General features: G+C 33.0%; 1 long non-coding RNA gene across 1 annotated transcript; it reads right to left on the reverse strand.

Annotated features, from left to right (window-relative positions):
• Positions 1 to 12,697: 12,697 nt before the first annotated feature.
• LOC108756080 lies at positions 12,698 to 13,466 on the reverse strand. Its single transcript, XR_001939810.1, has 3 exons — positions 13,354 to 13,466; positions 12,989 to 13,149; positions 12,698 to 12,817 (listed from the first exon to the last, which is right to left on the reverse strand). It is a non-coding gene; the product is annotated as an uncharacterized LOC108756080 (long non-coding RNA).
• Between the last annotated feature and the right edge of the window lie 1,064 nt (positions 13,467 to 14,530).

Here is a 14,530-nt window from a genome sequence, read left to right on the forward strand (position 1 = left end):
TTCTGTTCGATTTCATTTGGTTATGTATTAATTTATAAACAAATGAAGATCAAGGTCGTATAAATCGCTGTTTTATTGTCATTTTCCAGCTGTGTTGACAATTACCAGCGTGTAATTTCCATTTGATTTTGTTAAATATTAATTAATTATAAACAAATAGAAATTAATGATTTTTCATTATCATTTCCTAGCTGAGTTATTAACAAAAGTTATTAACAAATTACGGACCCTTGGGTTGATCGAAAAACATTTTTGCAAAAAACCTTGCCGAAAGTAAAAGAGGGAGCTTTCGGGTTGGTTAAAAAACATTTTTGCAAGGAATGACACCGAAGGGAAAGGGAGGATCCTTTGGGTGGCTCGAAAAACTTTTTCTAAAGAAATCGCGCTGGAAGGAAAAAGGGGGAATCTTTTAGTCATCTAAACGCAATTATGGTTACGACGATCGAATTAATTGAATTGATATTTTAACACATATGAATTAATTACAAGAACTGATTTGACTTAACTGATTAGAGTAGCTAATCGAATGCAATAGATGCGCTAGTAACAATTTAAAAGCAAAATGACCGCATCCAGCGTCCGCATGCAGTTAGTTTATCTATGTAATTACAATTAATTTGTGCACTATCGTGCGCAGAAACGTCCACAAATTCATACCATGCAAATATAATTTCATAATTCGTCAGATTAATGTGATACAATCTAGATGGATATGTAATAAATTAGATCAGTAATAATCTATTGTAGTCGATTAAGCTACTCTAATCGTATACTTTATAACATCATATACATATCCTATTAAAAAAAATCCATGTTAACATCAAATGTCTCGAATCTCTCGAAGTATATTATTGTCTCTTTTCCGCAATGTTACTTGGTTCTCTCCATGCGCTTTTTTTGTAAATAGACATTGTATTGATAACTGTTTACATTGTTCACGAAGTATGCACATGGATTTTGACAAAAAAAAGAAGATTATAATACAGTAGAATTATAGTGCAGTTTAATAATCTCAAATGCAAAATAGCGCACACGTAGCGCTCGCCTGTTTTGTACTAGTATTGATAAATACGGCATGTATTAATAGTTGAAACATATGAAATCAAACTTCGACCGCGGATAAATTCTTGACCGTGTCATCAATAGTTCTTATTTCATTGCAGTGCGCTCGTGCCAGAATGCAAACCCGAAAACAGATCTGTACACGGCCCCGGGAGACGCCCGGCTCCACTCTTACGATCTAGAACTCTACCAGCTATCGTCGTACCCGGCCTCAACATACTTCAAACTCAGATTGATGCACGTTACGGTGAGTATTAAAGAACTAAAATCATTTTTATCCTCTTCCACAAATGTATTATGCATCGTCAACAATAGAGGTTGTAGATACGTTAAAAGTAAGCTGGTTTTCCGGCCTAACCATAAATGATTAATCGATCAACGTTAAATTGATGCTGATTCAATGTCGCTTGACGTCAAATCGATATCGAAATGGTTAAAATCGCTTTTGCTTACAGACTTACTATATAGCCTATTATATCCTCAGCTACAAGTCAAATTAACGCCGATCGATGTTGAATCAGCATTGATTTGACGTTGATTAATCAGTCATTTCTGGTTGGGAAAACCAGTTTACTCCCGACGTATCTACATGTTCATTACAGACAATGCTTTACACTTTTTGTACACAAATATGCCCATCATCATTGTTGTCTAGATCCATGTGTTATGATAATGTTATCACGAGCGCGATGTTGACGCGACATAATATATATCAAAGAATTATTATGCCTATGAGAGTCAAACACTGGATGTTCACGTGTAAAAAATTTATTCAATTAATATAACATTTCAATCTTATTGTGGATCCTTTTCAATATCTTAATAATCTACGATATGCGCAACTAAGTTTCCGGGTTTCACACATGGATGGCGCTGACACATGTAGTCGACATACATGTCTGAAGTTGTGTTTTTTTATAGCTTGGACATCTGTTAACAATAACCAGTCGTAATACCAACACATATCGTAACGCAAAAATATTTTTTCTAACAACGAAGATGTCGAGTTTTGTGCCAAATAAACAGCATTTGCGGGAAGCTTTGCTTTTCTACTTTAACTTGAAAAAAAATGCAGCTGAAGCACGTCGTTTGCTTGAGGAAGCTTACGACGAACATGCACCATCGACTAAAAATTATCTGTGAAGATTGATTTAAACGCTTCAGAAGTGGCGATTTCGACACTGTGGACAAGGAGCGCTCCGGAAGACCAAAAACAATTGAGGACGCCGATCTGCAAACGTTATTGGATGAAGATGATACGCAAACACAAGATCAACTTGCGGAGGCATTAAACATGACTCGCCAAGGTATTTCCAAACGTTTACATGCCATGAGAAAAATTCAAAAGGAAGGAAAATGGGTGCCGCATGAGTTGACTGATGGAAAATCGAAGAGCCACTTCCGAAATTTTGCTTTTGCGGTATGAAAGAAAGAGTTTTCTGCATCGAATTGTTACTGGCGATGAGAAGTGAATATATTTCGAGAATCCCAAAAAATCGTGGCTTTCACCTGGCGAAGCATCAACATCGACGGCACGGCCAAATCGCTTCGGAAAGGAGACAATGCTCTGCGTTTGATAGGACCAGAAAGGAATCGTGTACTAGTGAGCTGCTGAAAACAGGCGAAACTGTCAATGGGCATCGCTACCGACAACAACTGATCAATTTGAACCATGCATTGCTCCAAAAATGGCCAGAATGGGACACTAGACACGAACGAGTGATATTGCAGCACAACAACGCTCCATGCCATCGTACTTCCATCGTCCAGGACACCATTAAAACGCTGAAATTGGATTTGCTACCGCACCCGCCGTATTCGCCAGACCTGGCCCCTTCCGATTATCACTTGTTCCGGTTGATGGCGCATGGCTTGGCTGGGCTACACTTGGCCAATTTCGAAGAAGTGCAAAATTGGTTGGATGAATGATTTCGGTCCAAAGACGCGTCGTTTTATCGTCGCGATATTTATGTATTGCCAGAGAGATGGTAAAAATGTATAGCTAGCGAGGGACGATACTTTGAATAAACCATTTTTTCTCTTGAAATTTTCCATTTTTCATTGATCAAAAAAACCCGGAAATTTAGTTGTGCACCTAGTAATACAATTAAATATGTATTTATAAGTTAAACAATTACAGTCTGAACTTTAAAAATCGAATTGTGCAACTTTTAGTCGTGTCTTGTGTTGTAGTCATAATTAATTGTGATGTCCAAGCGTATTTTCATTGTAGCCAATTAATTATATAAAAATATTGGAACAAATTAACAATACATAAATGATAAATACTTATACAGTATTTATCATTTATGTATTGTTAATTTGTTTGAAACTTACATAAAACGCAAAGACCAATCGCTCAGTGGAAATTGTTATTATTTTGTGCTCTCATGTTACCTGTATTCAAAAACTACATATTACATAATTATTATAACAGAATTAGAATAAACATGTGTGGTAACGTAATAACTGATAAATTAAAATTCACTGATAACTCACCGAGATAATTCTCTCTGAAAAAGCATCAGTTCTATATCGCCCTCTCATATGATCAACACATTCGTAACTAAACAATACACATGTTGACAAGACTGATAAGGAGAGGGAAGCATCAAGTCCTTGTAAATAAATTAGAATAACTATCATCAAAAGATTTTGTGTCATTTTTAATGTTTAAATCATTACTTTGTTTTTTTATGAAAATCATTTCAGACATCAACCTTTTATGTAAAAATTCCTCTTCATCTAAAATATCTATGTTTTCTCAGTCAAACTCATGTGAGAATGCAAGTCTATATGCAGTAATGACTGATTGTCGTGTTCCAGTTAATATAATTTATATGTTCTTTAATGCGTGTCTTTAAAATTCTACCTGTTTGTCCCACATAAGATACATTACATTCTTTACATTTTATTTTATACACTGCATTAGAATGTGACAAAGAGGGAAGCTTATCTTTTTGGACACGAATGAATCTATTTAATTTATTGACACCTTTGTATGTTATGCTTATGTTAAAACTTTTGTTAAAGAGATATTGAATTTTTTCAGTGATATAAGATACAAATGGTATTATAAAAACCTTCTTCTTTCTGTTTCATTATCATTTGTGTTGTTATTACTGTTTCTAATTGTTTTATTATTTAATATTTCAAACTTTTTATGTAACCTGTAGCGACACGTGCGCGCGGCGTCGCCATCAGATATATTTTTCTTACCAAAGGGTAACAAACAATTAATATACGTATATTATGTGTTCGAATATTTGTTAAATGTTTACAAGTTAAAATAATTATATCGTCCATGTGAGCGTCAGAGACATCCTTTTCACTCATTCAACTAAATTGCATATTGTCAACATATGTACACATCTTCCTTCCAGCTTTTCGAAATATGGAACCTGGTTGTACAACACATGCGATTAATATACCTAAGCCCATTCAGGATTCTATAAGCCAAGCAACGATCTGAGACACCAGTCTCTTTTTACTAGTCGACGCGAATGCACCACGCCTTCGACTTCTGTCTAAAATAAAGTACAAGTGTACGCGCCAACCGAGTTACAGTTAATACCGAACCATCTCCTTACCCACATAACCTTTTATTAATAGTGGTAAAGATCAAATTTTATGGGTAACCATTTTTTAAGAGAATCTTAATGATGTTATCAAAATTTTTTTGATGGTACCTTAGGTGGGAGAGAAGTAGAAACCCTATCAATCAATCCTAGAATGCCTTCTTTTTTGTCTTAAATAGAAGTTCAAGCATCATCCTGAAGAAGAAGATTTCTGATATCAATCATGTGTTATATTATTATAGTATCCTCCTTAACAATAGTAACGTCTAAAAAGTTAAGAGTATCTGTACCCATCTCCATTGTAAATTTTATTCTTGGATGATAATTGTTGAAGATATTTAATAATTCTTCTATGTAATTTTGATTAATAATTAGTGCAATGTCGTTAACATATCTAAAATAAAAAAAAGGAGACACAAATAGTAAAGTTAAAGAATTCATTTCTAAATCACACATAACTATGTCTGCTACTATGGGAGATAAAGATGACTCCAAGAGTAGGTATCTCAAAAGTTTAATTGTAAAATTTTTCATTAAATGTAAAGTACTAATTTTAATGCATTGATAACTAATTTTAATGCATTGATATACTCATGCAATGAGATGTTAGTGTTACTTTGTATCAGATTCCATCTATTCTTTACGCCTTCAATAACTAAATCCATTGGAACATTCGTAAATAATGATACAACATCTAATGATAAAAGAACTTCGTCACTAAATATATTAATTTGAGAAATGTTCTCAACTAATCTATAACTATTATAGAACTAACTGCTTGAAGGAAACTCTCATTCAATATTTTATGTAAGTATGTGTAACAGGCTATCAATTGAAGTTAAATTGTGTAACGGGCTATCAATTGAAGAGATTATAATCCTTAAAAGGTTTACTATTTTATGTATTTTTGGATGTCCATAAGCACAAGATAAAATTAGATTCTAAAAAATTAGTTTTTTTGTTTTTTAGTAATAAATTTATAATACTTCCATTATCATCGTCCTCTTTTCTGTAATGCTATTAACTGAGTTACGTTTGACAATTGTATATGTATTCAGACAATTGTATATGTGTCAGAATCTGAGAGCATTAATTCCATGTATTCTATCTTATCCATGACTACTACAGTATTGCCCTTATCTTCATGTAAAAAGCACTTGTGGATTATTCTTTATAAATAATTTGGTTTTTGATAAATAAGATAACAAAATTTTTTCTGTTAGTTGTATTGTGATTGAATTGTTGTAATTTTTTTAAAATAGAGAGTACAATATTTTTAAATTTTTCGCGTCATTAATTTTTAATCTAAATGTGTTAAATTCTATATCTTTTATAAATTATATCATCGTTTTTTCCATATTAAGTTCAGACAAATAAAGTATATTTAAATAAATATATTTTATATAATATATTATAAAACCGTATATATGTGATAACATATATACAAACAATAGAAATCAAAGTCTTAAACGGTCTAGCTGGATCTCAAATGCTTGTATGATTCTTGTGTGATTTATATACTACGTAGTTTTTATATACTATGTAGTTTCCAGAAACGAGCGCTAAAATAATTTTTCGGTCTTCAAAACACTAACTGTACTAAACTACCGAGATAATATTACGAGTTAAATTGACTAGCAATTTAACAAATTGATGATACTTATTCGCATCTTCGAAATGATTTCAATAATGTTGAATAACATATTGAAATCTGTAAATAATTAATTCTTATTGCGAAAAATATTACCTCGGCCGGGAATCGAATCCGGATCTCTTGCATTCCGTGCGAGCGTCCTAAGTCTTTAGACGATTATCGAGTAATATTTCTCGCAATAATTGGCATATGAAGGAACAACGTCTCTTTAGGCAACGTAAATAAACAATATATGTGTGATAACACAAACTATAAAAATCAAAGCCTTAAACGATTTAATTGGATCTTAAATGCTTGTATAATTTTTATGTGAATTTATATTCTACGTATGTAGTCCCCAGAAATACGCGACAAAATGATTTTTTGGTCTTGAAAACGCTAACTCTACTAAACTACCGCAGTAATATCACGAGTTAAATTGACTGGCAATTTAACAAATTTTTTATGCTTATTCGCATCTTCGAAACGATCTTAAATAATAGTTTAATAGACTTAGCGTTTTCAAAACCAAAAAATCATTTCAACGCGCGTTTCTAGGGACTATATACGAGTACGTATATAAATTCACACAAGAATCATATAAGCATTTAAGATTCAGCTAGATCGTTTAAGGCTTCGATTTCTGTAAATATATTTTGTTTGCTTGAACAGGTGACATAATATATTTAAATAAACTAAAGTAAGATAATAACAGAAAAATATAAGACAATAAAGTTTTATTGTAACATCACGTTCGACCGTCTCGTCAGTAAAGACACGCGGAAGTAATCATACTATATAAATGGACAAGAACTCCGATTCTAGGTACGCGCAATAAATTCATTAATTTTTTTCAATTCTGGATTATAAGTTCCCACAATCTAATTGTAACGCGCCAGGAGTTGTTGAAATAACTGTGAATGAGAGTTAAAGAGAATTCTTTTAATAAAGAACTAATATTCTTTGTACAAAGCAAGAGTGTGCTATTTTTTATCCGATCCTGATGTCTTCGCGGATCCTGAACCGCCTCTGGCATAACATTATTGATGACAGCGGTGATTGATTCGCGTTGCTGGTGGAATCGCCTTGAAGGATCCCGAAACCGGAACATCATCCGCATTTGCGACAAAAAGGTGATATTAGTGTGATAGCGAATTAGCAGCCCAGAGAAGTCAACCGAAGCAAGATCCCGCAGCAGAGCAGGCAGCAGTCGCATATATAGGAGCCGAGTAAGAGGAGACACCGATCTACCGCAACATCTGACATAACTGAGGAATCGTACACGGCAAGCAACAGCAATTGCGAAAGCATGCATCTAGCGACATTACTGCAAATCCGAAAGCAAATTTTCTTAATTGCAACTGACTATATGTCGGAGAACGCGAAGTGTAGAAATACCCCCTGTGGCGTTGCGACTGTATAGCGAACATAGGTCGGAAGAATAGGATTAGCTTTTTAAACACCATGCGTATCATAGAAGAAGCGGTACGAGACATTCTCGATAATAGAATTCATAATCTAAACGAGCATTACTCGGGCGATAGCTCAAGTGACACAGAGCTACATCCAAACGTAACGATTTGACGGACATTTCCGATCACAGATTAAGACGACAGTTTATTTTTATTAGAGGAAGAGGCATTTAAAATAGATCACCTGAATAACTCGTTCGTTTTTAGTAATAGAAAAAAAATTGTCAAACAAAAGTTGCTTGGTTTCGAGGGGCATAATGTGATATCAATAATTGTTTTGTAAGTGGAGGCATAAAGGATAGGCAAAAGTCAAATCTGTTTTTTTAAGTAAAATGATGTTTTTTTACTTAAATTCTAATAGAGCATTTTAAGACAAATACAATGACCTATAATTGAAAGTCATTCAAGATTACGCAAGGTCAATAATGGAAAATAATAGAATGTAATGAAAAATAAATTATTTCAAGGCTCTCTTCAAATAATTTCGTGTCTTCTCTTTTTGTTGGTATATCGCTAATCTTGTTGGTCGCTAATCGTTCAAGTGTATGTACATATTTACATACGAGTACCGTTTAAATTGAATCGCACATAGCATTATCCATATTTACTGATCAATTTGAATTCATTTATTGATCAAAGTGCGTGTTTTGCGAAATGCGTTATACGAAAGCGGAAAAAGTCGATACGATTTTCATCTATGGTGAATGTCGCCAAATTATAAGAAAAGCAGTACGTTTGTATGTTGAAAAATTTGTCAATCGTGTCCATTCCTCATTCTCTGTTTTTTTAAACATAGTACAAACTTTTCAAGAAACAGGAAGTATGGATAATAAAAAACGAATCAAGAAAGCAACTGACGACGGAAATTCAACGAACATTTTAGCCGCTGTAGCACTAAATCCATTAGTATAAGACAGCTTAAACGTGAAAGTGGTATTAGTCGACGAAGTGTTCTGCGAATATTCCATTCCAACAAATTTCATCCCTTCCATATCTCACTTTATCGAGAATTACATGGCAATGATTTTCAAAATCGTCTACAATTCTGTGAATGGGCACAAAGACTACAAGAAGATAATATGTTTGTCACTAAAATCTTATTTACTGACGAAGCTACATTTACAAACAATGGATAAGTAAATTTTTGCAACATGCTATTGGTCAGTAGAAAACCCACATGGATGAGAGAAGAGAACAGGCAGAAATTTTGGTCTATAAACGTCTGGACCGGAATTATTAATGATAAAATAATTAGTTCTCATTTTTTTTAATTGATGGAAAATTAAATAATCGCAAGTATGTACAGATTTTAACAGAAATATTGCCACTATTATTAGAAGACCTTCCACTGAACGTACGACAATCAATGTGGTACCAGCAAAAAGGATGATTCTGCACAGATTATTACTGAATTGTTAAACAGAAAATTTGGAGATCATTGGATTGGTCAGAAAATAACAGATGGGCCGTATGTTTCCCAGATTTAACACCTATAGATTTTTATTTGTGGGGAAAGTTAAAACAACAAGTGTATAGCGAAATGCCGGTAATAAAAGAAAACATAAAGGAGCGTACAAGAAGAGATTGCGATTGATCCAAATGAAATTCGTCGTACAGTATTATCTATGTCGACACATTTCAGAAAATGTGTCAATGTTCAGGGTCATCATTTTCAATATACTTGTTGTAACAGTAAATACGCAAATAAGTAAATTAGTGAAATATTCGGAAAATGCCTTCAAACAATTTGTTTTCAATTACAGCTAACCTTGTTATGTTTAAATAAACTTTCAATGTTTATTTACATATTGTAATACAATTAGCAGTATACCAACAAGAAGAGAAGACACGAAATTATTCAAAGAGTGCCTTGAAACAATTTATTTTCCATTACATTCAATTATTTTCCATTATTGATCATAAATGATCTTCAATTATAGGTCTTTGTATTCGTCTTAAAATGCTTTATCAGAATGTAAGTAAAAAAACATATCATTCCATTAAAAAAACAAATTTGACCTTTGCTTATCTTTTACGCCTCTACCTATAAAACAATTATTGACATCACATTATGTGCTTCTCAAAACCAAGCAACTTTTGTTTGATACTTTTTCTTCTATTGTTAAAAACAAGCGAGTTATTCAGTTTGTTTTAACACCTGTTTTAAATGCTCCTCCCTATATGAAGCGCAGCCACCGATGACTTACCCTCCGACTATTTTCTCGTATCTCATTGGTCCGACAATGAGACTACTTCTCCCCCCATTTTCATTCGCCTTGCGCGTCAGTCGAATCGAGCTTTTGACCACTCACTGCCATGTATTTTTGAGTAAACGGAATAAAGAAGCAGTTAATTAATCAGTGTTCCGATAATTCACCCGATGCCTCGATGTCGTCGAGTAAAGAGTCGTATATAATAGTAGTGTCAGAAATAAAATTATAGTCAAAACCCAAGGTCGAGAAATTATACAGGTGACAAAGTACACAGGTTAAAAAAGCGGAAGACCAACAGGGACAATGGAAGTGCCACCGTAATTGCTTCAAGCAATGTCGAGCAGATGTCATCTATGCTCGCAAATGCGATCCAGACGTCCGTAGCAGCCGCCAACACGTCGTCAGGGACAGCAAAAATATTACTATCATAGAGGCCGCCGCAATTTTCCATGCCAGAATACCAATCGTCAGAAACGGCAACGATCGCCAATTATTTTAAGCGCTTTGACTGAGTGCTTTAGCTAAATACCATCGGAACAATTTGCTAATTATGCTCGCGTGCATATAAGCGTAGAATTGAATAATGCGCTCAAGTTCTTGGTTAGCCCACTTATTGTAACCACCATTTTATCTTTATCAAAGCGCTTAAAGAGCGTGATCATCCATTATGAACGCAGCCATATGCTTATATAGCGATAAAGATGTCAGCCGGAAACGGATGATTTCCATATGACAGTTATATTAAATATTAGTTCTTCGTTTCCTGTGTCATAGCTATGAAGTCGCCACAAATGCTGGTAACGCTCGGAACAAGAGGAGAGATTGATGATGACTGAATGCGCACTAAAAACTTGTTCAGTAGCAGCAGGATTGCGCGAAATTGCTGAAAGTGCGAGTTTCTTGCACTTCCAGCTAAACACAGCTCAGATTCTAATGCCGCGGAAACACAATATTTTTTCTACTATAGTAAACTTCGCTATGGAACAATTAGAAGAATTAAGCGTTTGCTTCAAAGTTAATAATGACATACTTTCGTTGAAATTTCAACTAAGAAATAGAGTTATACAATAAATTGATGAGTAAGTAGAATTATGGAACTTGCATGATCTTGAATTTTGAGATTATTCCCGCGTAGACAATAAAGACGTATGTACATAATAGTTTTTAAATATTATTACTCGAGAAACTTGAATAAATAGAATGCATAATGTAAAATCCTTAAATTTATTTGCACTATAAAAAGTATAAAAATGATTATTTTATTTTCACGATTGCATTTTGTATATATTATACCTCCACCGTACATGTTTTTAAAATTGTCACGTTTATAATAGTTGGCAATACATCCAAGTTCTCATAATAACAAAAACATGTTAATTTAGTGTTCAATATATGTAAAAAAAAATTCAGAATGCCCAAGTTCATAGAGAAAAATGCAAATAATATTAATCCACAGTTATGAATTTACTTATTTAACTTCATATATTGTAGTTATTATTCTTTGAATACAATACATGTATCCATATAGTATATGTTCACTTGAGAGACTGGACAGAATATACGTAGTTTCTTAAGTTCTCATCTCTCTTTTTACAAATAAATTTATATTTCTAGCTTGTAAAACACTGTTTGTTTGATATTCAAAAATATATATAAAAGAACATTAGCTGATTCCTATGCCAATTAATTTAACAGACGATATCTACAGCATACAATATGTGAAATAATCTGATTAAAAATGAAATGTTTGTTCTAAGTGAAAGCCAAAGTCTGAAAATTCAAGAAATATTTCGAGTACTTGAAGATGAGTAAGTAGAATTTTGAATTATGTAAGATGCATTTATAGCAACCTATTAAAATCTTCTGGTTTTCAGCATATTAAGAACTTAAGAGCAAAGTTTACTTTACACAACAATTATTATTTCATTTTACAAGTTTATGTTTTAAAAATGAATAAGCTTTCTTTAAGATGAACGGAATTTTTTCAATTTCTTATATATCTGTTAATTAATTTGCAATCATATTTCTCTCTTCCTCTCTCTCTCTCTCTCTCTATATATCTCTCTCTCTCTCTCTCTCTCTCTCTCTCTCTCTCTCTCATCATTTCTTCAAAAAATTCTACAAAGTTCAAATACATCAGTTTCTGTATATAACAGAAAAAAATAAAAATTAAAGGAAGATATATATGACTGCATAAGAATGTCATATATATTTTGTATTTCAGAGAACAATTGATATTTCACGATATTTAAAATATTGGATGTGATGTGTAATTATAATTCCTTGTTTTTAATATTTCTTATAATTTTATACCTTTAGTAATTATATGTCTTTGTTTTAATATTAGTGCATTCGTATGTATACTTTATTTTTTTTACGAAAAATTGATGTAATAGCTCAGACTATTAAGTACAAACTAGTGTAAAGTGAACATACTATATTATATAATTTTAAGTTACGATTAACAATCAAACTTTGCGAGGAAGTTATAGGAAAGTATTAAAAAATTGCATGTTTATGAAATAAATAAGAGGTATATGAATGTTGAAAAGTAATCTATACGTATATGTTATAAGAAAAATACGTATTGTTTTTTCTTAAAAAGTGTAATATGTACTTATTTGCCATAGAACAAATAAATGTTTAATAATCTCATACATATTGTATTATACTGGTTTTCATTTCACGGAAAAAATACGTTCATCAATTGATTTCTTTTTATATTTTCCCTTTATATATCTTATAGTGCTGTTGATGGAATATCGTGTTTACATAGATCGATTTAATTTTATGTTGTAGAATACGTACTTTGATTGATGTATAATCAACGTGGCCAAGTACCTGAGGAAAACCTGCAATCTTAAAATTATATATTGTATATTTTATAGAACTAAATGTTATATTTACTTTTATAATGTATTAACAAAAAGAAAGCAGAAATAAAGTAAATACACACATCAAGAAATTTGATTTATGTGTGTGTGTGTGTGTGTAACATAAACTTTAAATGTAATATTTAAATCAACATACTTCGAAGAACTCGTTTGCAGTATGTTCCTTTTCATCAAATTTGATTACATTCGGAGCCAAGTTAATTAAAAAATTCTCGGTTATGCTGTCTTACCGCAGTTGCAGGGCATGCTCCAAATCTCTGGGAGATATCTCTTAAATAAACTTTATTCCCAGTAAACCTACATAGAAAGATAAATCATTATTTGCATAAATCTTTTATGAGTGACAGTTTTTGATGTACGTATGAGGCTGCAGTCCATTTGGTACTGCGAATGCTTTGAAGCATTTTTTGATTGGTCAATTAGTAAATTCTTTCTTACGATTGATCAATCAAATGATTTGAAGCATTTGTAGCACCAAGTGGACCGCACCCTGAAATATACCATAAAAATGACAAAATGTCCAATTCAGCGGAGGTAGGTTCACTACCTTCGTGAGTTTGATCAGACGGATAGAATTGTAAATCAGCGTAAATATCAATTATTTTATAGGCTGTACTTCTGGCAATACGAAAATGACTTTTAAACTGTAATAATAATACACATATATGAACATATATACAATATATACAATAAATCTGTTTTGTGTAGTAAACACTATTAATAATATTAATGATAATAGTAGTAAATAAAAATAAATGTTAATAATAATAAAACGTGTGTCTGCGTGTATAACCTCTGTACACTCATGCACTAATTTAATAAAGTTTTCAATTTTGAGAATTTTACGTGGAGTTTTAAAACATTTATCTTCATTACTGCTACTAGATAATGACGAAAACAACAATTCAAATAGTTCAAACGCAAATCAAACTTTGGAATTCTCTACTTTCTCCCATGCAGCCATATTGCACTGATTTGGCACCGTCTCTCGTAGCTCGTACTCGCACTAATGTGCAAAAATTCGGCACTGGGATTTCCAATAAAACAGCGCTCACATAAAAAATGAAAAGTGAAAATTTTCTCCGTTAACTTTAATAGTAAAAATTTTCACTTTTCACTTTCCATCCTAGGAATAAAGTTTCATGATTGGTACCCTGAAATACCCAGAGGAACACGTTCTCCGCGGCGAGTGCGCATTCAGTGCATACCAATGCAGCCGGTGAAATACGCTATCAGTTAAGGTGCGGTTCACTGTTATTATGGCGTCTTCCTAGATAAAATGTTTATTGAACAAATGCTGCATGGTCTCCAGTCGCGCAATATGTGTGACGAGATAATTGCGAAGAAACCTGTCACATTCACAGAAGCGTATGAAAGAAGCGCATACGTTAGAATCCACACGCAATACGGCAGATGATGTAAAGAATACTGCACCATCCAATGCAGAACCAACTAATTTACTAAGACATGCGTCGCAACCGCGTATGAAGAAAATTAAAGATTTTTCCCGTTAGATCTTCGTCGAGAAATAGATCCCGACAACGTAAAGTGCAACACGGAACGACGTGAAATCTAATCAAAACGCACATTCTTCCTGCAAAGGATGCGGAGGACCTCACGTTCGTAAGGATTGCAAATTTCTCGATGCAAAATGTCACAGGCTGCGGAAAAAAAGGAC

The sequence above is a fragment of the Trachymyrmex septentrionalis genome, unplaced genomic scaffold, assembly GCF_001594115.1.
Source record: "Trachymyrmex septentrionalis isolate Tsep2-gDNA-1 unplaced genomic scaffold, Tsep1.0 scaffold93, whole genome shotgun sequence".
In the NCBI taxonomy this organism is placed as follows: Eukaryota; Metazoa; Arthropoda; class Insecta; order Hymenoptera; family Formicidae; genus Trachymyrmex; species Trachymyrmex septentrionalis.